The 26,076-nt window shown below is 45.9% G+C and overlaps 1 protein-coding gene across 7 annotated transcripts in view; it reads left to right on the top strand.

Annotated features, from left to right (window-relative positions):
• Positions 1-26,076, top strand: part of PPHLN1 (periphilin 1) — a 427,069-nt gene that overhangs the window by 111,364 nt on the left and 289,629 nt on the right. The window lies entirely within an intron of this gene.

The following is a 26,076-nucleotide window of genomic DNA, read 5'->3' as shown; positions in this document are numbered from 1 at the left end:
GATTACTTGGCAGCATTTTCATTGTTAGTGAACATTTCACTAGAAAGAGATACAGAGATACATAGACCCACAAACGCCCATATCCTGCCACCTTTACAAATCAACTCTTACATACAGACACCACTACAGTGGAGCATATGGAACTATTTTGCGCAAAACAGCTGTGCACGAATACTTGTGTTTGGAAACACTTCATGGAAAAGATACTCACTAAATACAACATATACACAAAATCACTGGGACTTGTTTGTACACAATCGTTATTGAACACACACAAGACACACACACTCAAACATGCTTACAGGAAGTCAGAATGGCTGAACACCAGGCCATAGTCAATTATGAATATGTGCACAATGCAGGTGTTTCCAGCAAAGTTCGTGGGACCATTGTTTGTTTGTGAACATGTCACTAAACACAGACACACATGCGTATCTGCACACACACGAAATACACACAAGGCACACACCATTATAAATAAAAATCCATTTGCACACACAGCGCCAGATTTTTCCAAATGTTTTTGAGCATTGGACTATCTTTACACATGCCAATGCTGCGATTACATGTTACAGTATAATTGTCATGCCCAAATGGTATTTAGACACGTCCCAGCACTTTAACACATCACCAGATACATTGCAAGCAGCATTTGCCACCTGTAAATGTTCAATGTTTGCACACAACATGAAGTGTAACTATGTCCAGGAGTTGTGCGGTATTATTCTTTCGGTGGAGCTGACACCATGAACAGCTGCTGCAGGTCCAGCACCTCTGCAGCATTGGTTCATCGGTTGTACGTCACAATATCCTGCACAAAAACATTGACTGATTCAAAATATTATACCCTAAATATTCTTTACAAAATTGTCGTCCTAATGGGTGTCATGGTATAATATATTTTGTAAATGATGATTAAACTAGAGGTTTATGGCAGACAGTATTCTGGTACCATGACATCTTCGTCACCACTTCCATTCTTTCAGGAGTCACTTGAATTGTGGCCTCCATCATTGTGCAAGAGCACAGAAACCAACACAAAGGCTCCAGTATGTACTCATATCTGCTCAGTGCTATGCCAAGCTAGCACTCAGCAATGATTTCTACAAAGAAAGAACATTTTCATTACAGTTAGTGACACTTCGTTAAGTGACTCCACTTTTTATTGGCCACAGACAACTTGTTAGGCAAAAACTTTGTGCAATACGCTTTAAAAAGATTAAACCACATGCTTGAAAATAAGCTTTCTTCACCTTCATTGGAAATGGAACACCGAAAAATCAATGTTTCATTTTTGTAGTCGTAGTAGAGGACGAGCATGGAACCTTTACTAGTGTGGATAATCACGGGTAGATTTCCCGGCATTTCTTCAAAGGAACTACATGGAAAATGTCATACATAATGCAACAAGTGGTTTTCAGACGTTTTGCAGCCAACAGCATCTTGTTTACCACTCCTTTTCTATGGACCTGTATTGGGCCACCAAATTGTTTAAAAATAAATGAGACCTTTTTAAAAAATGGTTCCTTTTTTTGTATATTTGAAATTTACTAAATTTGAAAAAACATTTACCAGCATTACATTAATTTTTTAAGAAAAGAAACATAAATATACTCAAAATATAAAGCAAAGAGTGGCTGTTTAATGAACCATGGGACTTGGGGAGAAGTAGGAGTAGATATAATTAAATGATATGTCTGACAGCATTTATCAGGACATCATCTCTGCACAGCGGATCTAGATTTTATACTGCAATGGTAAATGCATTTAAATTGATTGTGTGCACTCCCCACCTTTGATTAAAGTCAGTTATGCAGAGGCACCTTTGCCATTGAGCATTACATGAAATGTGTGTGTATTTGGATAATGGATGTGACCAGGCAAAAAGCTTCCTTCATTACAAAAAAAATTGTAAGCTTAGCCGACCCCACTCTGCGCATGGCCTTTTGGTGTGCACAGTGGGGTTTGGCATCCTGAGGCAGCCAACCCCACGATGTGCACTGCCTGTGGTCCATAGGGCCTGTCTATCAATGATCCCCTGGGGCCAAATGCAATGCAAAAAGGGGAGGAGGTGGTGCCCCCTAAGCCTCCTTGGAGCCCAGGGACACCATCCCAATGCCAAAATCATCTAAGGCAACGGGGATGTACAGTCCCCCCCGAGCCCTTATAGGCCCCATGGGGCCAAATACAAGAGAAAAGGGGAGGGGGGTGCATGCCCCCCCCTTCCTGAGCCCCAAAAAGGCTCTCAAAATCCAGTGCCCCATATAAATTAAAAATCCCTAAAAAGCCCTGATTAGGCTCCAGGGACTCTATCTCTTGGGTCAACATTTAAATAAAAGGGGAGGGGGCCACTTGACCCCTTTCTCTCAGCCTTATTATCCCTGGTCACCCCATCCCCCAGAGTTGTATTTGTTCTATTATTGTTTTAAGGGGAGGAGGGCCTCGTGCCCCCCGTGCTTCATTAGGCCCTGGGGACCCCATCCCCTAGAGCCGTTTTTTGTAATTTAAAGGGGGGGGGGGGGCACCCCACAAGACTATTATGGCCCTAGGAACCCCATCCCCTGTGGCCTGGTTTTAACATAGATGGGTGCCCCGGTGCCCAGCCGGGGCAGCCCCTAACAACACCTTGGGGTCTGTGGGGGGGCCAACATTGGCTCCTCCCATTGTACGGGAGCAATATCTTGTTCTTTTTTTCATGCTTGTATCAGTGCATTCAGGGAAACACAATCCAAGTCTGCTTCCAGCTGGCAGGAGCCTTTTTGTTTGCTCCCACTCTCTAGGAGCAAACACAATTTCCCTGGCCGCGCCAGCGTGGGCAAAGAAACTGCTGTGTCCTGGTGTTTGGCTGCCGCCCTGCTGTACAGCAAGTAAGCTGACCCGGGTGTGGTGGGGCTAGAATTTCCCCGGGCCATTAAATGCTCCCTCCCTGTTTTTTTTTTTTTTTTTTAAGTCATGACCCTGGGGATGAGTTCCCTAGGGCCTTTTAAAGGCTCAGGTAGTGGGGCTGCGTGCCCCCCACCCCATATTAAGTTGGCCCGGTCACATATATGTTAGTGATATACAACTTCTCGCATTTTTTCCGGATGATGGACAGCTTACCAAAAGGGTCCCTCAGTGCATTTCCCATCGAGTTTGGAGATGCATTCTTGATGCAGAGGAATAGGAGCACATCTCCACCAAACAAAAAAGCACTTACAACATATAATTAAGAGGAAGTACCCTTGTTTGGTGGAGATTCCACTCTTTGTAGTCTTGTTGTCTTCTCTACACGAGGATTCATGTTACTGCTGACTTCTGTATGAAGACGCTCGAGGAACAATCACATTGCCAAAATTACAGACACGCAGGGTCACTGGAGACATTACCTCATGGTCCTTTACATAGCTGTAGTGTAGGAGATGCACTATACATTTACCCAATGAGGTAGTACTTAGTAATTAGCCAGTAGAAAGTAGAAAGTACTCCAGTTGGGTAGACATTTCTCGCAAAACTGCAGCCTACTCTTGGATAAATAAGCAGGTCAGGATGCATTCTGGCACCGATGCTCATTTCACCGAACTCAATGGGAGGCACATACAAATACAAACAAGCAATTGCCCAAGTTGAAGATCCACTTCTGTAAAGTACAAATCAGTGAAACTTCTTGCGCTTGGCCAAGGCAAAGCACTTGTATTCTTTCCGAAGTTCCAACTTCAAAAGTCATCTGAAATACTTGATGAAGGTGTCTCCATCGTTGCTCTTTGAAGCGCAATATCTTATATAATGACGGTGACTAGTGTTTTTTTTGTTGTCATCTGCTGTTGAGACAGAGCATGATGGTCTCACTTTTAACTATTATGAGAATGCAAATGCTCAAAGAGAGCTAGAAGCCCTGTCTGTTTGGCCGAAGGCCCTGTGCGGTGCGGAGTTGGATGCCTACGGGGGATTGACAGCAGGGCCTGGTCGCACCCCTCACCAAAGGCCATGCACGGTGTGGGGATGATGCATGGGGTGGGGTGGCAGCAGTGGGACGCATACTGTAACCTGTGCCCTAAAGTAACTATAACTCACGCCTTGCAGTGCACTGCTACTTTACCACAGATATTGCATCAGTAATACTATTTTCGATAACATCATTTATGATATCACTGCAACATTCGCAGTAAAAGTATTGATGAGAAAACTGTGCATGGCGGGGGCGGAAACTATAGTTACCTTGGTGCACGATGTATAGTTTCTTGATACAAGTATAACTGTTGAATTTCTACGGTTTTGTGCGTGTAAAACCTAAACCTATCTATAACTTCCCTCCAACATTTGTTTTTTTAGTGAATTTGTAAGATTTTTTTTATTTATTTTTATTCTACTTTCTAACCCTAGCGTCCCTGTGACCTTTTGTTTTTTTCAAGATATATATATATTTCAGTATTCTCAGGGGCATCCTGCCCGAGCACCTGTGGTGTGCGTGCCGGTGAGGCAGCCCGAAAATGTGAGACCACTCCTCCAACGCCAACTGCAGAAGGATCATGCGCAGTCCAGCAGTGTTTGCAGATCATGTAGTTCATTCCTTGATGAATCCCCATCATACAAACGGGTATACAGGGAGTGCAGAATTATTAGGCAAGTTGTATTTTTGAGGATTAATTTTATTATTGAACAACAACCATGTTCTCAATGAACCCAAAAAACTCATTAATATCAAAGCTGAATATTTTTGGAAGTAGTTTTTAGTTTGTTTTTAGTTTTAGCTATGTTAGGGGGATATCTGTGTGTGCAGGTGACTATTACTGTGCATAATTATTAGGCAACTTAACAAAAAAAAATATATACCCATTTCAATTATTTATTATTACCAGTGAAACCAATATAACATCTCAACATTCACAAATATACATTTCTGACATTCAAAAACAAAACAAAAACAAATCAGTGACCAATATAGCCACCTTTCTTTGCAAGGACACTCAAAAGCCTGCCATCCATGGATTCTGTCAGTGTTTTGATCTGTTCACCATCAACATTGCGTGCAGCAGCAACCACAGCCTCCCAGACACTGTTCAGAGAGGTGTACTGTTTTCCCTCCTTGTAAATCTCACATTTGATGATGGACCACAGGTTCTCAATGGGGTTCAGATCAGGTGAACAAGGAGGCCATGTCATTAGATTTCCTTCTTTTATACCCTTTCTTGCCAGCCACGCTGTGGAGTACTTGGACGCGTGTGATGGAGCATTGTCCTGCATGAAAATCATGTTTTTCTTGAAGGATGCAGACTTCTTCCTGTACCACTGCTTGAAGAAGGTGTCTTCCAGGAACTGGCAGTAGGACTGGGAGTTGAGCTTGACTCCATCCTCAACCCGAAAAGGCCCCACAAGCTCATCTTTGATGATACCAGCCCAAACCAGTACTCCACCTCCACCTTGCTGGCGTCTGAGTCGGACTGGAGCTCTCTGCCCTTTACCAATCCAGCCACAGGCCCATCCATCTGGCCCATCAAGACTCACTCTAATTTCATCAGTCCATAAAACCTTAGAAAAATCAGTCTTGAGATATTTCTTGGCCCAGTCTTGACGTTTCAGCTTGTGTGTCTTGTTCAGTGGTGGTCGTCTTTCAGCCTTTCTTACCTTGGCCATGTCTCTGAGTATTGCACACCTTGTGCTTTTGGGCACTCCAGTGATGTTGCAGCTCTGAAATATGGCCAAACTGGTGGCAAGTGGCATCGTGGCAGCTGCACGCTTGACTTTTCTCAGTTCATGGGCAGTTATTTTGTGCCTTGGTTTTTCTACACGCTTCTTGCGACCCTGTTGACTATTTTGAATGAAACGCTTGATTGTTCGATGATCACGCTTCAGAAGCTTTGCAATTTTAAGAGTGCTGCATCCCTCTGCATGATATCTCACTATTTTTGACTTTTCTGAGCCTGTCAAGTCCTTCTTTTGACCCATTTTGCCAAAGGAAAGGAAGTTGCCTAATAATTATGCACACCTGATATAGGGTGTTGATGTCATTAGACCACACCCCTTCTCATTACAGAGATGCACATCACCTAATATGCTTAATTGGTAGTAGGCTTTCGAGCCTATACAGCTTGGAGTAAGACAACATGCATAAAGAGGATGATGTGGTCAAAATACTCATTTGCCTAATAATTCTGCACTCCCTGTAGAATCAACACCTTATGCTTTTCGGCACTCCTGGCACCTTGATCACAGGTGAAAACCCTTGTTTCCCCAGCATATATAAAGTGAACATGCAGCCCTTTCCATAAATACTAAAAAAGGACTAACATATGGAACAAAATGAAATCACATAATGGCGGAGATCTTGTGCTGTTCTCTGAAAATACGTACTATCTCATAAAGCAGATGAAATCATCAGTGAATCTGACTAAGGCCTAAATGTAACAGTGTTTCGACAAGGACGACCTCATACATACCCACGCAATCGGGGCATATGCTATTAAACCTTTTAATTTCCAAGTGTATCATGACGAATTTTGCATATCTATTATCTGCAGTATCGCCCATAAGCCACCATATTCAAGAATATCCCATGTGAGACTACTTGTTGAGTCTCTCCTATATAGTTAGGATCGCTCTTCTCCATAGGAAAAACGTTTTTTGTGTTGCTGTTAACGTTGGCACTGTCTGACTAATCTCCACCACGAATCTTCCTAAAAGGTGCTACTTTTTGACTAGTTTGTGCATGGCATGTTTCAGGGTGATCCATCAAGCAGAGGCCGAGTGTAAGGAAATGGCTCCCTGTTGCAGTTACCCCCCACTTTTTGCCCGATACGGACTTGACTGAGAAGTGTGCTGGGTCCCTGCTAACCAGGCCCCAGCACCAGTGTTCTTTCACCTAAAATGTCCATTGTTCCCACAGTTGGCACACCCCTGGCACACAGATAAGTCCCTTGTAAAAGGTACCAGGGAAGGCCCCTAAGGGCTGCAACATATGTTGTGCCACCCTAAGGGACCCCTCACCTAACACATGCACACTGCCATTGCAGATTGTGTGTGTTGGTGGGGAGAAAAAGGCAAAGTCGACATGGCATCCCCCTCAGGATGCCATGTACACAAAATACTGCCTGTGGCATGGGTAAGTCACCCCTCTAGCAGGCCTTGCAGCCCTAAGGCAGGGTGCACTATACCACAGGTGAGGGCATATCTGCATGAGCAATATGCCCCTACAGTGCCCAAGTCTATTCTTAGACATTGTAAGTACAGTTGTGGCCATATTAAGTATATGGTCTGGGAGTTTGTCAAAAACTAACTCCACAGCTCCATGATGGCTACACTGAATACTGGGAAGTTTGGTATCAAACTTCTCAGAATAATAAACCCACACTGATGCCAGTGTTGGATATATTAAAAAATGCACACAGAGGGCATCTTAGAGATGCCCCCTGTATTTTACCCAGTTGTTCAGTGCAAGACTGACTGGTCTGTGCCAGCCTGCTGCTGAGACACGGGTTTCTGACCCCATGTGGTGAGGGCCTTTGTGCTCTCTGAGGACAGAAACAAAAGCCTGCTCTGGATGGAGGTGCTTCACACCTCCCCCCTGCAGGAACTGTAACACCTAGCAGTGAGCCTCAAAGGCTCAGGCTTCGTGTTACAATGCCCCAGGGCACTCCAGCTAGTGGAGATGCCCTCCCCCTGGACACAGCCCCCACTTTTGGCGGCAAGTCCAGGGGAGATAATGAGAAAAACAAGGAGGAGTCACCCACCAGTTAGGACAGCCCTAAGGTGTCCTGAGCGGAGGTGATCCCTGCCTTTAGAAATCCTCCATCTTGATTTTGGAGGATTCCCCCAATGGGGATAGGGATGTGCCCCCCTCCCCTCAGGTAGGAGGCACAAAGAGGGTGGAGCCACCCTCAAGGACAGTAGCCATTGGCTACTGCCCTCCCAGACCTAAACACACCCCTAAATTAAGTATTTAGGGGCTTCCCAGAACCTAGGAAACTAGATTCCTGCAACCTGAAGACGAAGAAGGACTGCTGACCTGAAGCCCTGCAGAGAAGACGGAGACACCAACTGCTTTGGCCCCAGCCCTACCGGCCTGTCTCCCCACTTCAAGAAAAACTGCAACAGCGACGCATCCCCCAGGGTCCAGTGACCTCTGAAGCCTCAGAGGACTACCCTGCATCTAAAAGGACCAAGAAGCTCCAGAGGACAGCTGCCCTGTTCAACAAACCTGCAACTTTGCAACAAAGAAGCAACTTTTAAAGACCACACGTTTCCCGCCGGAAGAGTGAGACTTTCCACTCTGCACCGACACCCCCGGCTCGACCTGTGGAAAACTAACACTACAGGGAGGATTCCCCTACGACTGCGAGCCCGTGAGTAGCCAGAGTTGACCCCCCTTAGCCTCTACAGCGACGCCTGCAGAGGAAATCCAGAGGCTCCCCCTGACCGCGACTGCCTGCTTCAAGGAACCTGACGCCTGGAAACCACACTGCACCCGCAGCCCCAAAGACCTGAAGGAACCGAACTCCAGTGCAGGAGCAACCCTCTGCCTAGCCCAGGTGGTGGCTACCCCGAGGAGCCCCCCATGTGCCTGCCTGCATCGTTGAAGAGACCCCCGGGTCTTCTCATTGAATCCTATGGAAAATCCGATGCCTGTTTGCTTTCTGCACCCGGCCGCCCCAGTGCTGCTGAGGGTGTACTTTCTGTGCCTGCTTGTGTCCCCCCCGGTGCCCTACAAAACCCCCCTGGTCGGCCCTCTGAAGTCACGGGTACTTACCTGCTGGCAGACTGGAACCGGGGCACCCCTATTTCCATTGAAGCCTATGTGTTTTGGGCACCACTTTGACCTCTGCACCTGACCGTCCCTGAGCTGCTGGTGTGGTAACTTTGGGGTTGCCTTGAACCCCCAACGGTGGGCTACATTGGACCTAACTTTGAACCCTGTAAGTGTTTTACTTACCTGTGAAACTAACATTTACTTACCTTACTTACCTCCCCCTGGAACTGTTGATTTTTGCACTGTGTCCATTTTCAAAATAGCTTATTGCCATTTTTGCCAAAACTGTACATGCTATTGTGATGATTCAAAGTTCCTAAGATACCCGAGTGAAATACCTTTCATTTAAAGTATTGTTTGTAAATCTTGAACCTGTGGTTCTTAAAATAAACTATATATTTTTCTATATAAAAACTTATTAGCCTGGAGTTAAGTCTTTGAGTGTGTGTTCCTCATTTATTGCCTGTGTGTGTACAATAAATGCTTAACACTACCCTCTGATAAGCCTACTGCTCGACCACACTACCACAAAATAGAGCATTAGAATTATCTCTTTTTGCCACTATCTTTCCTCTAAGGGGAACCCTTGGACTCTGTGCACACTATTTCTTACTTTGAAATAGTATATACAGAGCCAACTTCCTACACCGAGGAAAAAAGGAGGGTCCCAAAACGCAAAATCCCCATGCATTTTCCGTAGACTTCTTTAAGACGGACTACAGCAAAAAAAACCTTAATGGAATTACAACAAATTTTGCAGAAAGCTAGATCTTGGGGCGCAGATTGTGCTTTTGTGCTTTAATGTAAATCATTTCAGTAATTTTTGAGAAATTAAGGGTCAAATATAATCGTATATATGTTGGCAGTTGGGCTCGCGAGAGTGTCAGAGACTCTTGCAGGAGCGCCAGTTTAAAAATAGAGCATTCAGAATGGCCCCGGGAGCTTTATTTCCCTTGGGCCATCTTACTCCTGCGTGAGCCAGTACTCTAACTGGCTGCTAGCAACTAGAGGAATGTGTTTGTGGCAACCATTACAGGACTCTGGGACTTAGTCCTCTGTCCTAAAGTTGTAAAAAAAAGAAATATAGCTACATGAGGGCAGGGTAGAGATACCCTGACCCCTTAGGCCCCATGGGTTGGAGGGAGGGGTGGCAGTAGGACCCGCCACTCCCTCTCGGGCCAAAAAAGAAAAAAAGGCAAAAAATGCAGATTCCATGAGACTCTTGTGGGATTGGGGAAAAGAAAATGGTAGCCAGGCTGCATTTAGCCAGGCTGCATCCCTAATGCGCAGGGGATCATATCTTGGGGCTTATTTCTTATAGGGGAGGGGTGCTGCATGCCCCACACCTATCCGAGTCTCCAAAGGCCCCGGGGATCCCCCCCCAAGACTGAAAACTGTTTATATGGGGAGAGTGGGTGCATGGTCCCTCTCCCTGAACCACAAGGGGCCCCGGGGAGCCCACCCCAGGCTTACATTAATTTTTATGGGAGGGGGGCTGCATAGCCTTCCATCCTCAAGCCTCAAAAGACCCCAGGTAGCCCAATCCCAGGGCCAAATATAAGATAATGGGGAGGGGCACTTGGTACTCTTTCCCAGAGAGGACCTGGGGAGTCCACCCGACAAGGCTGAAATTAAACAAAAAAAATGTTTAGTTCTCTTAGTTTTTTACTCTTTCTACATGTGCTGCATTGATTTGATTTACAGATCCAAATTTGGGTCTATAAATTTGTCAGTAGGTCACCAGCTTTTTTGGAATTATTCAGTTGAGAGTTTTTTTTAATCCTTACAGTTGAATCTATTAGAGAAACAATGCCAATATGCATAGCAAAGATCTTGCACAGCGAGCACTGTGGACATTGGAGTCAAAGGCCGTATTCAGCAGGAATTGGGTTAATCACCCACTGGGGATTCTGTGCTGGCTTGTTCATAGACTTGTCGGTAATCTGCTCATAACACCTTAATGTGTTTAACATTTTTAAGAAGATACCTTAAAAGAATGCTGTTAAAGTGAAGTTATGAAATAAAACCAAAACAAATCTAAAATGGGCATGTGATTAAATGCACACCCACATCGCATATCCTCGCAACTTGCTCATTTGGTATCATTTTACTCATTTAACATAAACCATTCCTTGAATATGTTGCTGTGTGGAGTGCTAGGCTTTCTTGGATTACCTCTGTGTTTTGGTGTACAGGCACGCACCACGCCACTGAGTCTGACTAAGTTGGTACTATGTAGCTATGTTTTAACCCAGTTCTTTCCCCAACTGGATCATGTTTAACACAGACCATCAATGTAGAACACTACATTTTTTCAATTACCTCTTTCATAATACAATCATGAAATGTAACACGGCCTGAAGAGCAAAGTATAACAGCCAGCTATTAACTATTATACTGTACGTACCTTTCTCTTACACATCCTTCTCTTTCCCACTGGTAGGCACTGTGCCTAATAACAGCACTTTGATCACTTGTGAAGAAACCTTTGCTAACCACTCACTCCCTGCTATAGTGTGCTATCACTCTGAATGCCATCAAATGCACTGCTTATGACCTCAGAATATTTATAGCATTAAATAACAATAATAAACATCCTAAGATCACTAAATAACAATACTCCCAAAAAGCGAATTGATACTGTATCCATAGTGAGGTAAGGTGCTATGTAATGTAACTAGTGATGACATAAACGTAATTTGTGATGCTATCTGTCAAATCATGTGTGAGGGCTTTTAAGGCGAAAGTACGAGTTATGGGTTGTGCATTTAACTTAAATCTTGAAATTCATTTTTTTCAGTTTTATTTCATAACAGTAACTTCAATTTAAATGTGTTTAAGGGATAAATAAATAAATAGATAAATATATGTATGTATGCCTTGCTTGAAAATAAATATTTCTCAATTAGGGTGCACACCTATATTTGCACATTCATGCACTTATTACGTCTGTGCAAAAGTCAACAAAAATTATTACAACAGTGTAGTTATCTGACATGTGAAAACTCAGTTTTCTCTCTCACAGGATGCATGTTGTAATGATTTGGCAGCTGAAGGCAACCCTGTTAATAGCCACAAGACCTATTCAGTGTGGTTTTTCTCTCAGTGCATGGATTTAACCCCTTGCCTTCTAGTTAAATACCTTTGTTAATAACTCAAAACGTGAACAAACAGGCATTGGATAAACCATATATTAAGATTCTGAGAGAGTAGTATCTTATTCTGATGGATATGTCTGAACCACAGATTCCTCACCTTTTTGAATTCCACAGGTGCCAGGTTCTTGAAACGTTTCTGCATTAGCTCCTGCACATCAGTAGGTGCCATGAGACTCGGTGGTAGCTTTGTTCAACCTCTGGAAATTACCATACAGAGCGGTATATAGGTATCACCCTTGCATGTTAATTTCAGTTCCTTTTTTCCACTCTCTTGATGTAGAACCAGAGCTCCGTTTCTTAACTTTTTACCAGTGTTACCAAATTCCAAAGCACTTTCAAACCCAATGTGCTAAGGAAATTGTTTGCTCCGTAGACTGCTGGCTTTACACAGTACTGTCGCGTCAGGAAGCAGATGTCTGTCACGGATCCACAGAACAGCTGCCTTTTGTGCTTAGTTTTCCAGCATTACTGATTCCTTCAACAACTGCTTCTTGATGCACCTGAGAGCGATCACAGGGTGCAAAGAAAAGCTGTACGTCGCCAAATACGAGAAGTGAAGGTGGTCATGTTCGAACTCCTGGGCACATTCCCCCATCCAAGTCTTGTTCCCAGTCCAGATCTCTGTCCTCAAGTTAGTTCAAGACAAAGTTGAAATGCAAGTCTCACTGAAGGTAAAAAAAAACCTTAAGTTTAGTCTACCCCTTTCTGCCCCTTGTGCTCCTGGGAGAGGTCTGGTATTCCACCACCATTGTCCGAATTTCAGTCCCATTCTGTGTTTGAGGGTGAAAAGCCCCAAACTCCCTAGGCTGTCATCAACTCCGCTGCAGGTTGAGGCAATGCTCCAACTTTTTCAGATGACTCTGGGTCCCTCTTTAGTGTGTTCAGACCCATAGATCCTCTGTGGCCTCTAGTCAGACATTTGGTGACAGGGCGCAGCCCAGCATCAACTGACTGTGTTAGGTCATTATATGGCTCCCAGCAGTGTCAGGCTATGTCTCCATACCTTCAATGAAGGCTACTGTCTGACAAAAAACAGTTTTGGATGCACAGCAGAGTTTAGCTAGATCTGGGCTGATGTCATCAAATTACCAAGGTCCAGCTCATAGTTTGGGAAGACTCTCACACAACGTGTTTTAAAGACAGTTTGAACCTATTTTTGGCTCTGAGTCTGATGCTCTACAGGGCCTTCGGTATGTTGCTTATGAATAGATGATAAGGAGGAAGCAGAAAATGTGCTTCCCCCTCACTACACTGATGCCAGCCTGTGTTTGGACCTACATGGTGCTAGTGAATTTGCCACTTTCCTGAGACTGAAGTGGACTCCCCATTTGGCCATCCCGGTGGAAGAAGTTGTTCCTCCTCAGTAGAAGGTCTAGGACATTCTGGATATGATCCTGATGTTTCAATCTGGTTCCTCTGGTCCAGACATATCTGAGGCTTCTGGTCTTCTTGCCTCATCCATCCTGCTGGTGCCTATTGGCAATACAAGTTGTCCAGTGAAACCCTGCCTTCAGTGGGCAAAAATCTCTTGGACAGCATCTGTATTTCGATTGAAACAGCCTGACCCCTCCAGTGGTGGATTAAGGATGCCAAGTTGATGTGTGGCAAAAGGTTTTCCCCTCCCCATCCAGAGCTCACAGGATTAAGAGATGCATCTTTGGGCTTTAGAGAGCCCCTTGTATGTGGTGGAGTTCAGAAGCCTTTGATCAACCGAACTGCATGTCATCTGGCTCCTTAAGAGGCATGATCTGTCTTCCTTTCAGCATTTATATTTGTGCCAATGCTTCCCCAAATTCTGAAGAAGGTCAGAAGGGATCAAACTCATCTCAATCTGATAACCCTGGACTGGAATCAGAAGGTCTGGTACTCTGAACTGCTAAGTCTGTGCATCTGTTCTCCGCTTGTCCCAGCAACACATACCAGGTTCTTCATCTGAACCTCCACAACCAACACTTCCATGAGCGAGATTGAGCCGAACCATCTGAGGGTTTTGACCTACCTGTGAAAGTGGTAGATTCACCTTTGGATGCATGTAGCCTTTTTACCAGGTTGTTGACCTATTCTTAATGCTGAGCAAAGTTTGTTATCTGGTGCAAGGACCATTACGTTGATCCACATCAAGCTAAGCTTTCTTAAATACTATTTGTTCTATGCTTGGCCTGCAAGGCTTTACTGTGGGTACTGTTAAAGTTTGCCTGTTGGCCCTTACGATCTTTCTGCATGTGCCTGATCAGCTAGTCCTTTTTAATTTAAGTCAGTAGTTGTGATACATTTTTGGGCTTACATATGTTTCTTCCTTTGCCTATTTTTATGTCTTAGTGGGACAGCAGTTTGGTTCTTATGTTCTTGTTAAGCAGTCAATCAATCAATCAGAGATTTGTAAAGCATGGCTAATCACTCATAGGGTCTCAAGGTGCTGTTTGTGGGCCTGCTGCTCAACCGAAGAGCCAGGTCTTGAGGTCCTTCTTGAACTGCTTCAGTGATGCTGTCTGCCTGTCCTTGAGAGGTAGCGAGTTCCATGTCCAGGCTGCTAGGTAGGAGAAAGATATTCCTCTTGCTGTCCTATTCTGGGTCTAGGGGACGGCTGCAAGGGCGAGCTGGGAATAATGGAGATGTCTGTTGGGTATGTAGAAGGCGAGATGCCGGTTGAGGTATGTCGGACCTGTGTTGTGCAGTGCCTTGTAGGCGTGGATCAGGAGTTTGTATGTGATGTGCTTGTTGACTGGGAGCCAGTGTAGGTCTCTGAAGTGGGAAGAGATGTGGCTGTGTCGGGGGATGTCCAGGATGAGGCTGGCTGCTGCAATCTGGATTCTTTGTAGTCTTGATTGAAGTTTCTTTGTGATGCCAGCATAGAGTGTGTTTCCGTTGTCCAGTTTGCTAGTGACGAGTGCGTGGATGACTGTCTTCTTTGTGTTGGAGGGAATCCACTTGAAAATCTTTCTCAGGAGTGGGAGGGTGTGGAAGCATGATGATGAGACGGCTTTGACTTGGCGGGTCATGGATAGAGAGAGAAGTCCAGGATGATGCCCAGGTTGCCTGCGTGGTCCGTGGTGGTGTTTCTCGGTACTGTGGGCCACCAGGAGTCATTCCAGGCGGAAAGGGTGGAGCCGATTACGAGGATCTATGCCTTGTCCGAGTTGAGTTTGAGGCAGCCGGCTTCCATCCAGGTGGCAGTGAATACAAAGAGGGCCCCTGAGAACAATATAGAGTAGCCCTACCAGGGGAAATAACATCATAAGAGGTCCTCCTGGTTGAGAGGGCGTAACCCCCTGTCAGGTTTCTATTCCATATTCATACCATTAATGGTGACTAGAGGAATCTTAAGGCACATAACAAATAAATACAGGATACCTTATTCCAACCTTTTGTGTTTTGTTTCCTTCAGAGTAATATCTATGGGACTGTCTCTACCCTGATTAGGAACTCAAGAAGTGATTTCCTCTGCAGTATAAGGTCCCCCAGTAGGTCACTGTATGATCTATAGACAAATTATCGGATTACTGACTATCCTTTGCCCATTAGTATTACATTTGGATCAATTGTTTCATACGTTGATCATAATTGGGGCGCAATAGGGCCACTTATTTACACTGGGTGCTAGTTATTGATTCATTCACTCATCCTTTTTTTTTGGAGATGTATGGTTTGCACAGTTGTGCACGTACACCGGTGGTGGTGGTGTTCAACTACCTGTGACATCAATTGGTATCTCCTCAGCTGGTTGTGATGAGCCCTGTGCTTTTTGTTTCTAGAGAGAGGCTTTATACCCTCCCATGTAGCAAATTGGCGAACCAGTAAATAAATCCCCCCCACTTTTTTGTGTTGAAGGATGGATACGCTCTGATGAAGGTAGTTTCCTAGAAGGAGAGACACTGAAACGCGTGTCGGCTCTTCAGCTTTCTACAAACATGGATTAGTGTCAAAATCATGTGACCTATATAATAAGACTCAACAAATCAAATAAATGATGAAAAGGACTATGAATAAACATAGCATATGATTCTGTGCATGTTGGATTTTATTGATGAATTGCTATAAATTTGTATTGTATTGAAGTAGTTGGGGATTGTTGTGATATGAGTGCATTGTTGAGTGATTGAGTGTATATAGTTATTTGAGTATAAATGAGAGGTGAGTGTTTTTTTATTGGGAAGTGTGATACAATTAGATTAGGGGGGTACTAGAGTACAAGTTGGAGTAGAGTGATATTTTGTTGTACTATATAGCAAATTGATATCTTATTGTACTAAATATGAAAGCTTGTATACCAATGAGAGTCATTTGGATTTGTGAAAAATCTTTTGCTATATACTGATTTGAGTGTAAATAAAGTAAAAAGAAAATGATTTAGCATATGTATGGGCTCTAGGTGCACTTAATATGATATACAACCATCAAATGGCTAGTTTTATTTAAGTAGGGTGACCTTTTGGTTTTTAGACCCTGTTCTATCCAGGTGGCAACTGCTCTCATCCCGTTGTGGAAATTTCTCTTGCCCTGTGCAGAGCTCATTGACAGGGAGAGTATCAGTTAGGTATTGTCTGCATAGGAGACTATGTTTAGCCCATGTTCTTTGATGGTTTTGGCAAGCGGGCCATGTAGATGTTGAAAAGTGCTGGGCTGTGTGAAGATCCTTGTGGCACTCGCAGCATGTGTCTTTGGGTTCTGACATGAACGGTGTTAGTCTGACACTCTGTTTTCTTCCAGTGTTGAAGGACCAGATCCAATCTCTGATGTCGGCGTCATGTAGTCTGGTGCAGAGTGTGGCATGGGAGACTGTCAAACGCAGTAGAGAGGTCGAGGAGGATGAGTGAGGCCATGCCTCTGTGGTCTAGTATGATGCATATGTTGTCAGTGACTGGTAGGAATGCGGTTTCAGTGCTGTGGTTGCTTCTGAATCCGGATTGGGATGGGTCTAGGATTTGGTGTGTCTCGAGGAATTCTGTGAGTTGCTGGTTGACGGCCTTCTCTGTTACCTTGGCTGGGAAAGGGAGCAGAGAGATGGTTCTGTAGCTTTTCAGCTCTCTTGGGTTGGCAGTGGGTCTTGTGAGCAGTGGGTTAATATCGGCATGCTTCCAGTCTGATGGGAAGCTGGGGGTTTCGAAGGATCAACTGATAGTTCGGCAGAGCTCTGGTTCTATAGTGGCGCTGGCCAGGTGGAAGATATGATGAGGGCACGTGTCCAAGGGTGCTCCCGAGCATGCCCTTTAACCCATGCACAGGTTGCTGACACTTAAGACTGTTTTTCTTAATGCAATCACTTCTGCATGGCACATCACTAAGTTGCAGGCACAGTCCATGCAGCTGCGTTATACCACTTTCTTCCCTGACAAGTTGGACCTCACGACTTAGGTATCCTTTCTACCTAAAGTGGTGTTGCCCATCTATGTGGGATAATCCACCATGCTTCCTGTTTTCTTCTGTTTGCCACATTCCTGTAAGGAAGAGGCGAGGCATAATCAGTTTGGATCCGAACAGAGGCTTTAGTGCAAGATCAACTCTTTCTTGAATCACCGTTGCTAAGAAGGCAAAGGCAGTCCAGAATCAGATCTTTAAAAAAAAAAAAAAAAAATCTTCTGTATCAAGATGTGCGAGGCCGTGGCCAAGAAAGATCATCATTGTCTTTGAACTGATTCTACCATTCTGATTTTAAGGTCCAAGTTTAGATTCACCACTTTTTTTTTATTGATTTGTCTGTTCTTCTGCTTCTGAGCTGGTGGAAGTTACCTTTCAAAACTGTTATCAGCATGATGGGGTAGCACCTATATTGACTTCATGTTGTCAGTTCAGCATGAGCTGCAAAGCTGCACCGGTCTGCTGGCCCCACCTAATGGTGCACAGAAGGTATTGCAGAAAATCTTTTAGATCCAGACTGGAGCCTGGGGGAATTCACCAGGTGAGCAATCCATGGTTAGACAGACTTTCCACCGGAAATTATTACCAAAGGTCAGTAACTTGTTCATGATGACTTTCATTGTGAGTGTGAGGGGATTATGAGCCATTCCAGCCTTTTGCTGCTTATGAGTCATGGCACCTCCTGACTCTCAACAATGATAATAAATACCTTCTGTGTACATGTTGAATACACCCAAGATGTGCGCCACATTGCAACATACAATGTGATGTTGTCATCCTACAGGACAAAATGTGGCAGCTATCATGGGACTGTAGAAAGTATGGAAGACAGTGTTCTATGTACTTGGCCATTAGCTGCTACTCTGTCATCACTTTGCATGACGCAAAGTGACAGCCATCTTGAAAGTCTAGACAACAAAAGTTTTCTTTATTTTAAGAAAGGCTGGGCATCGCTGTTGAATTTGTTAATGGTGATGCATTATTAAAGCATTCTGCACTGGCAAAGCCATTAATGGAGGCCAGCATGGAGCATAAAGAAGGGCTGTCGAATGGGGTGGTGCGAAGACAGTGGAAAGTGGGTGTGAAGTGGGGAGCGGTGGGAGACCAATGAAAAATCAGTGAGGGAGTGAATATTAGAAGAAGAAAAAAAATCCTGATGGGTAAGGGAGAAGGTGTAGGGGAGCAAGTAAATGTCACCATAGAACAAAAGATCTATTAAAATAAAAAAATAAGACATGAGGATTGGGGAAACAGCAGATGACCTGGTTGGGGAGGGGGTTGGAAGACCAACTTGCAGGCCCACAAGCATGTGAAGGTGGGTACAGGCAAGAGGAGAGAGAGCAAGAAAACAAATGTGCTCCTATGGAGTGCTACAAGGATTTTTTATTTTTTTTCCCCTAAACGTAATCATTAGAAGAATGCAAGCCATCCAATCAAAAGCATGGCAACTAAGCTATGCTCCTGTGGATGGACAAACACAAGAAAATGAAAAAAAAGCCATCAAATAAGAAGCAAGCAAATGAGATTGATAAGAAACCTAAACAAGTGATATTCAGCGGGCCAACCTAAAGCCCATTGTAAATGTTAGTATTGTCCACAGTTTGTCTTTTGACAACAGACAGCTGAAACCTGCCTGTATGCAAGACCTAAACATTTTGACAAAAACAAATCCTAGATGGTACAGTGATCTGAGGAATGACGCTAGGTTTGACTGAGAAATCACTGCTGCATGCTGCCCAACAGACATTTGGTTTGAGCTTGTGGCATGACTGAAGATGCCATGAGCCTAGTACCTACTGTTCACTGTCAAAGCCTATATCTAGTAATCCTTTGGCTCAGAAAACCTTTCCTCGGATAGGCTGTTTTTAATAATTAGAGATGCTTGTTCTTTGCATTTTGCACATACTAAAAGGGGCCAGATATAGATAGTCAAAATGAGCCAGTTCCCTTGTTAGTTGGAGGTAAGAATTCTCTGATCACTTAGGAGCAAAGATCCTGCACATAGAAATAAATATTCTTTCTTTGTGAACTTAATCTACATACCCATGAATTGTTGTTGCAGGTACAGAACCTTCTTGTTAGTAGCATGTGTGGCTGTAGATACACATGCTCTGCAGAATCCTGCCGTCTAGTGTTGGCCTCAGACATTACAAGCTATTTTTCTTCGAAGAAGCCCTTTCGAGTCACAATGTATGCAGTGATTCCTCCACCGCCTTAGGAGGAAAAGTGCACAGGCACCAATTGTTAGATTGCTTTTCTCCGCCATGGGATATCAGATGTGTACTGAGGCTACTGGATTTGACATTTTGTTGTACTTGCTTTGGGCAACTATGGTAGGAAGGTTGATTCCCATCGCTGAGAGGTTTTCATTGCCAGCGCTTTGCCAACCCCCATTGGGGCTCAGTCTTCGTGCTTCCTGCAACTCCCAAGACTCAGAGCTACGAAGGGTGATGGAATGGATGCCCTTTAAAAAGTGCCCTCAGCGTCACTTCAAATACCCCTGGACCAATGGGCCCACAATTCTCCAACCTGTTCCTCTTCCCAGATCAGAGACAGGAGTGGACCTTCTGTCGGATGTTACGCTGCAAAAAGGCCCTCAGACAACAAAGGGATCACCACCTAGAACACCTGAACGTGTAGCGACAATCTGACACCATGTCTAATATCTTCACAGAAAGTGACCCCCCTCGGAATTGAGGAGGAGGAGCAAGAAGGTGCTGAATTGCAGGGCATTTCAGCACTTCAGTCCAGCCCTCAGACAATTCCCTCTGATGAGTCAGAACCGGAGGAATTCTGAGACAAAGAGGCCCCTTCCACTTCCTCCAAAGGACCTCGGGCCAAATCTGCACCATGGGTCGTATCGATCAACCTTCACACAAAGACCAAACAATAAAACACAGAGGCAGAGCACCACCCCTCTAAAGGGACAGACACCTAGCCCATCTCACAAGACTTTGCCATCTTCAGGTGTCCCCATCACATGGGCTCTGGTCGGTCCTAAGGTAAGTCTTTGGACACAAAGAGAGACTCAAACTAAGGCATCAATCCCCTTTGGTCCAACCAGTCCAAGCAGCCATTGAGGCTGAAAGACCCCTTGGTGCAGACACCTGGTTTGGAGCTGAATAAAGCCTCAACTTCGAAGTCTGTATAAAAAGCCTCCTTCCAAAACACAATTGGCACAAAAAATTCCATTGGCTGGGAAAACACCGCTGTCCATTGTTTCTGAGGACCCCCGCCCCCCAAAGCCAATCCTCAAGGGACTGCGGGAAGAGGTTTATTACAGCATCCACATTCATTTACAGGCAGTCAGAATCTCTTCTAAGAGCTCTAAGGTCTCAGAGCCCATCCCCAAGATGAGAATGCTCACTTTTGAGAAAGAGCCTGAATAAACATTCCTTTAAACACTGCTTCACAACCTAAGCGTTTCAAGGATGCTGCCACTAGCCTTCCTTCACTGGTATCTCTACCCCCCTCTCCATGGGAAATGATTCCCACATCATCTTCCTCTCACTTTCCACCGAGGTCTCCACATTCCTATTCTGACCCACTCCGCTCCAGTCCCTACACCCCTCCTTAGGACTACAAGGCATCCTTCTACCCTCATCCAGGAGATGACCCTTGTAAGGATTATAATGTAGACCCCCACCCTCCGGGGTACAGACTTGGATCATGTCCTACTCAGGGGCTTTCCCTATAATGACACACTTACCTTCCGCACGTTCACTCAGAGGGCTGTACTCTGTCATAAGGTAGAAATGTATACAGTTCCAGGGGAAGAAGACTTGTTGAAACTGTATATCTAGGTCTGATTGGTCCATGCAGGTCCTCCCAATGCTAAAAGGGGTGTTCAAACCAGCACCAGACATCTTCAAAGATTCAGTTAGGGCTGAGGTGTTCATCCTTAGAATTGAAAAAATACAAGCCTTCTCACTAAGACCCTATATACATTAGAGGTCATGTCTCTCCGGATTACCTTGTGGTGCATGCTGCTTCTAAACAGGCCTCTGCGCAAGCCACTGGAAATGTTCCTCCACTGAATAAGGAGAGCACAAAAATATATGCTGTAGGTATAAAAACAAATGGCAGTAGGAGCCAACTCCGTAGACCACCCCCCTTTAAGTATGATAGAGCACAGTGGGAGGAGATGAAATGCCTCTTGAAGCATATTGCTGAACAGTTCAGAAAGAGGGGAGGAAATTGTCTCAGAAGGTAAAATTATTTCCAGTGCTACCATGCGGTGCTCATTAGATGCCACAGATACGGCAGCCAGGGAGGTTAACACCTCTGTCATTCTACATACATTTCACTGGAGATAAAGGCAGAAGCACTTCACAAAGAATGTTCTGATGGATACAACTACCTGTGGATTCCTCACCTATTGAATACTCCCCTGCGCCAGCATTCGACGGAAATCTTCTTCCTAGCTTCTGCACGTCAACGAGGACGTCTAAATTGCCCACGCGACGCCGTCTGACGTCATACAGGCAATAAGAGGTCCTCGCCGACGTCAGTTCCCTTTTTTCCGTGCCATTCGAACGACGGTTATTCTTCGAGGGAGCTACTGTTACTACTCAACGTGGTTACAGTTATTTTTGCTGTTTTCTCTTTGTGACAGGTTAAAATGTTGCAAAGAAAATCTGGATTCAAGCCCTGCAACGAGTGCGGTGGCAAAATGTCGGTTACGGACCCACATTCTGACTGTTTGTAGTGTCTTAGTTCCGACCACAATGTTGGCAAATGTGACTCTTGCCAACGAATGAATCCAAAGGCCTTAAAGGAGCGTGCAGCAAAGCTCTTTTTGGCAAAATCGAAGAAAAAGGAGAAAAGACATCATCGCAAGTCATCTTCACCGAAGTCACATCGGCGTCATCGGGACTCCTGGCGTCGTCGAGAATCTCGACGCCGGTTGAGCAGGGAGAGATCGCGATCGAGGTCACCTTCGACTCGACGCCGGAAGACTTGGGAAGTGAGTCCCACCATCTCTCCCCAACGCAGATGCCGTTAGCATCACCGACATCCCCGACTTCGCCGACGTCGCCTGTGAATCCTCCTTCTGTGTTCGAGGTTCCTCGGCGTCAAGAGTTTTCTCCAGCTTTGCAGATGTCGGGACCGGCGTCGATGTCGCCTCCAACCCAGGCTCCTCAGTATCCGGCTTTCCCGGCCCCTGGAGCCGATAGTTCCGCATTCTTGAATGCAATGTTCTCCATCTTTTAGCAGATGGCTCCAGGTGGTGGACCGGCTGGTCCTTCGGGCCCTTTGGCCTTCAACATGGGTGCTCCGGCTCCGTTACGACCGGCACCTTTTATGCCCTTTCTTCCCATGGGAAATGTGGGCTCGGCGCCGGCGCCTGTGGCGTCAGCATCTCAGCCAGTGACGCCAAGTAGACCTGTGGTTCCGGTGCCAGAACAGTCTTCTGTCCGCCCTTCTCCTCGTTAGGTGCCGAAGAAATCCATGGCACCGATGGATCCGACTTCTGATGGATCCGAAGAGCGGAGTCAGGCTTCGACGTCTGCTGGAGCCATGTCGACGCTGAGGATAGATGAAAGGTTACATTCGAGGAGGCTTGCTCTTCGCCTCCTTGAGAAACAAGAATATCGGAGACAGACATTAGAGGAAGGAGAGATTGAGGAATCTCGAGAAGATCTTCATGGCTTAGACACGGCTAGTGGTCTGGACACCTCTCCAGAATGGGACTTGTCATCACCTGGAGAGTATACGGAGGAGGCTGCAACATTTCATTCAGTCATTAGGCAAGCAGCTGACTTTTTAGACCCCCCTTTGCCGGTGTCTGAGCCCAAGCCGAACATTTTAACGGAAGTGTTGCATCCTGCCTCAACAACTGCAGAGCCACTTCTGCCTTTTAATGAGGCTTTGTTGGATCCGATCATGGAAATTTGGAAGAAGCCGGTGTCCTCTTCGGCTGTGAACAGATCTGTGGCTCGAAGATATCGAGTGGCTCCTGCTGACCCAGGCTTCCTCTCCAGGCACCCAACTCCTGAAAGCCTAGTGGTTCAGGCTTCATGTTCAGCCCGGTCTGCCCCAGGATCATTTCCAGCTGTGCCCTCAGATAGAGACTCTAAGAAAATGGACACTTCATCAAAAAAGGCTTTTTCATCATGTAGCATGGCTTTAAAATCCACTAATGCTACCTGTATTTTAGGAAGATACATTTACGCCCTGATGGACGAAATAAAGTCATCTCATACTGAGGTGCCCCAAGAGGTTATGAGCTTAGTTTCTGATGCTCAAGCAGCGGCAACCCAGGTTATTCAATCTGGACTGGATACGACTGACTCTGTAGCCAGGGCTATGGGTACTGCTGTTGCTACAAGGAGGCAGGCCTGGCTTCGTAGCTCTGGTTTCTCTTCTGATGTACAGTCAACCCTCTTGGACCTTCCTTTCGATGGCGATAAACTTTTCGGCTCCAAGGCGGACTCCGCTCTAGAGAGATTCAAGGAGAGTAGAGCCACTGCAAAGTCTTTAGGCTTGAAGCCTCCTCTTCTGTTTCCTCCAGACTTTTTAGGAGGTTTCGAGGATTTGGTCATGGTTCCTACTCCTCCTTTCGAGGGAGATTCCAGCAACAACCCACCTCTGCTCTCTCCTATAGATCTTACAGAGGGAGGGGTAGGGTCCGGACCAGAGGAGCCGCCCAGCAGCACTCTGCCTCTTCCTCTGGAGGGGTGCAGCATGGGAAGCAGCAGACTCCTGGGTCATCAGCATTGTGGGGAAAGGCTATGCCCTTCCCTTTCGGGAGTTTCCTACCCCCATCCCGCCCATCCTACTGTTCAGAAGAGCATCTCCTGTTACTAGAACAGGAGGTTCAAGTCCTCCTTTCAAAAGGTGCAGTGGAGTTGGTTCCAGAGCAGGAGAGGGGTCAGGGTTGTTACTCAAGATACTTCCTGATCCCCAAGAAGGATGGTCGTTTGAGGCCAATCCTGGACCTGAGGATCTTGAATTGGTTCCTCAAACAGGAGAAGTTCAAGATGCTGACCCTAGCTCAGGTGCTTTTGGCGCTGAACGATGGAGACTGGATGGTGTCTGTCGACTTACAGGATGCTTACTTTCATATCCCGATACTCAAGTCGCACAGGAAGTATCTCCGGTTTGTAGTGGGGTCGCAGCACTATCAGTTTGCGGTCCTTCCATTTGGTCTTACTTCAGCACCAGAGTCTTCACAAAGGTGATGTCGGTGGTTGCGGCAGAGCTCAGGAGGAAGGGCGTAGCAGTATTCCCTTACCTGGACAACTGGTTGATCAAAGCCAAGTCTCCGGAGCTCGTGTTGCATCACCTTCAGTCGACAACCCAGCTGTTGTTCTACCTGGGTTTTTCAGTGAATGTGCCCAAATCTCACCTAGAGCCCTCTCAGCGCCTCCTGTTTATAGGGGCAGTTCTGGACACAACATTGAATCGTGCCTTTCCTCCGCCTCAGCGGATTCAGGACATTCAGGCGTTGGTTCCAATGTTTCGAAGTGGAGCGGTCATTCCGGTCCTCAAGGTCCTGCGCCTGCTCGGTCTGTTTGCTTCTTGCATACTGCTGGTCACTCACTCTCGCTGGCACATGAGGGCTCTTCAGTGGTGCCTCCGAAAGCAGTGGTCTCAACACAAAGAAGATCTTGAAGGTTCGGTGAAGATCTCCAGAGATGCTGCCACGGATTTAAAATGGTGGATTGCGGACGGCAATCTTTCCCGAGGAAGGCTGTTCTCGCAAGCTCCGCCTGTGGCCACAGTAATAACGGATGCTTCCACTCGAGGGTGGGGAGCTCATCTGGGGGACCTGGAGATCAAAGGTCTTTGGTCTCCAGTAGAACAGATGTTTCATATAAATCTGTTGGAGTTGCGGGCTGTACGTCTTGCACTCAAGGCCTTCCTCCCATCCCTTCGCGGTCAGTCGGTTCAGGTCCTGACGGACAATACTACAGCGATGTGGTATATAAACAAGCAGGGAGGAGTAGGGTCGTACCTTCTCTGCAGGCAAAGGGACCATCAGATTTGCTTGGTAGCAAATCATCTGGCTTGAGTCCTGTGCGTGCGGACAGTCTCAGTCGCCATTTCTCGACCGATCACGAGTGGTGTCTCCACCCGGATCATGTCCGTCTAATCTTCTAGATGTGGGGGTTTCCTCGGATAGATCTGTTTGCCACTCGGGAGAACTCGCACTGCCCGTTATTCTGCAGCCTCCAGTATCCGGTACAAGGAGTGTTGGGGGACGCGTTTCAGATGACCTGGTGCGACCAGTTGCTTTACGCTTCCCCCCATACCCTTGATTCCTTGAGTTTTGAGCAAAATACGCCAAGACCGGGCCCAAGGCATCTTAATAGCTCCGGATTGGCCAAGGAGGGTATGGTACATGGACCTTCTCCAACTCTCACTATGCCCCCAGCTCCGTCTCCCTCTCAGAGCAGACCTCCTCTCGCAGTCGCAGGGACAGGTTTTACACCCCCACCTCCAGAGCCTTCACCTTCATGCCTGGAGATTGAACGGGGCAACCTGAGTTCCTTTTCTCTCCTGCCTGACGTGGTGGATGTTATCTTATCGGCCAGGCGGCACTCCACTAAATCTATCTACGCTAATAGGTGGGCTAAATTTGTGAATTGGTGTGGAGAGAGGCAAATTGACCCCTTACGTGCTCACTTATCAGATATCTTATCTTTTGCACTGTCTCTGGCACAGAGGGGTTGTGCAGTGGCTACAGTTAAGGGATATTAATCTGCTCTGTCAGCCTTTCGATGTCTTCCGGACCAAACTTCTCTATTCAAATCCCCTATAGTACTGAGATTTTTAAAAGGTCTCATTAACAAATTTCCTCCCACCCCTTTCATTATGCCTCAGTGGGATCTAAACCTA

Source organism: Pleurodeles waltl, chromosome 4_1, assembly GCF_031143425.1.
Source record: "Pleurodeles waltl isolate 20211129_DDA chromosome 4_1, aPleWal1.hap1.20221129, whole genome shotgun sequence".
NCBI classification, from domain to species: domain Eukaryota; kingdom Metazoa; phylum Chordata; class Amphibia; order Caudata; family Salamandridae; genus Pleurodeles; species Pleurodeles waltl.
Note: the sequence above shows the minus strand (reverse complement) of the source record. Positions and strands in the feature narration are given on the sequence as shown.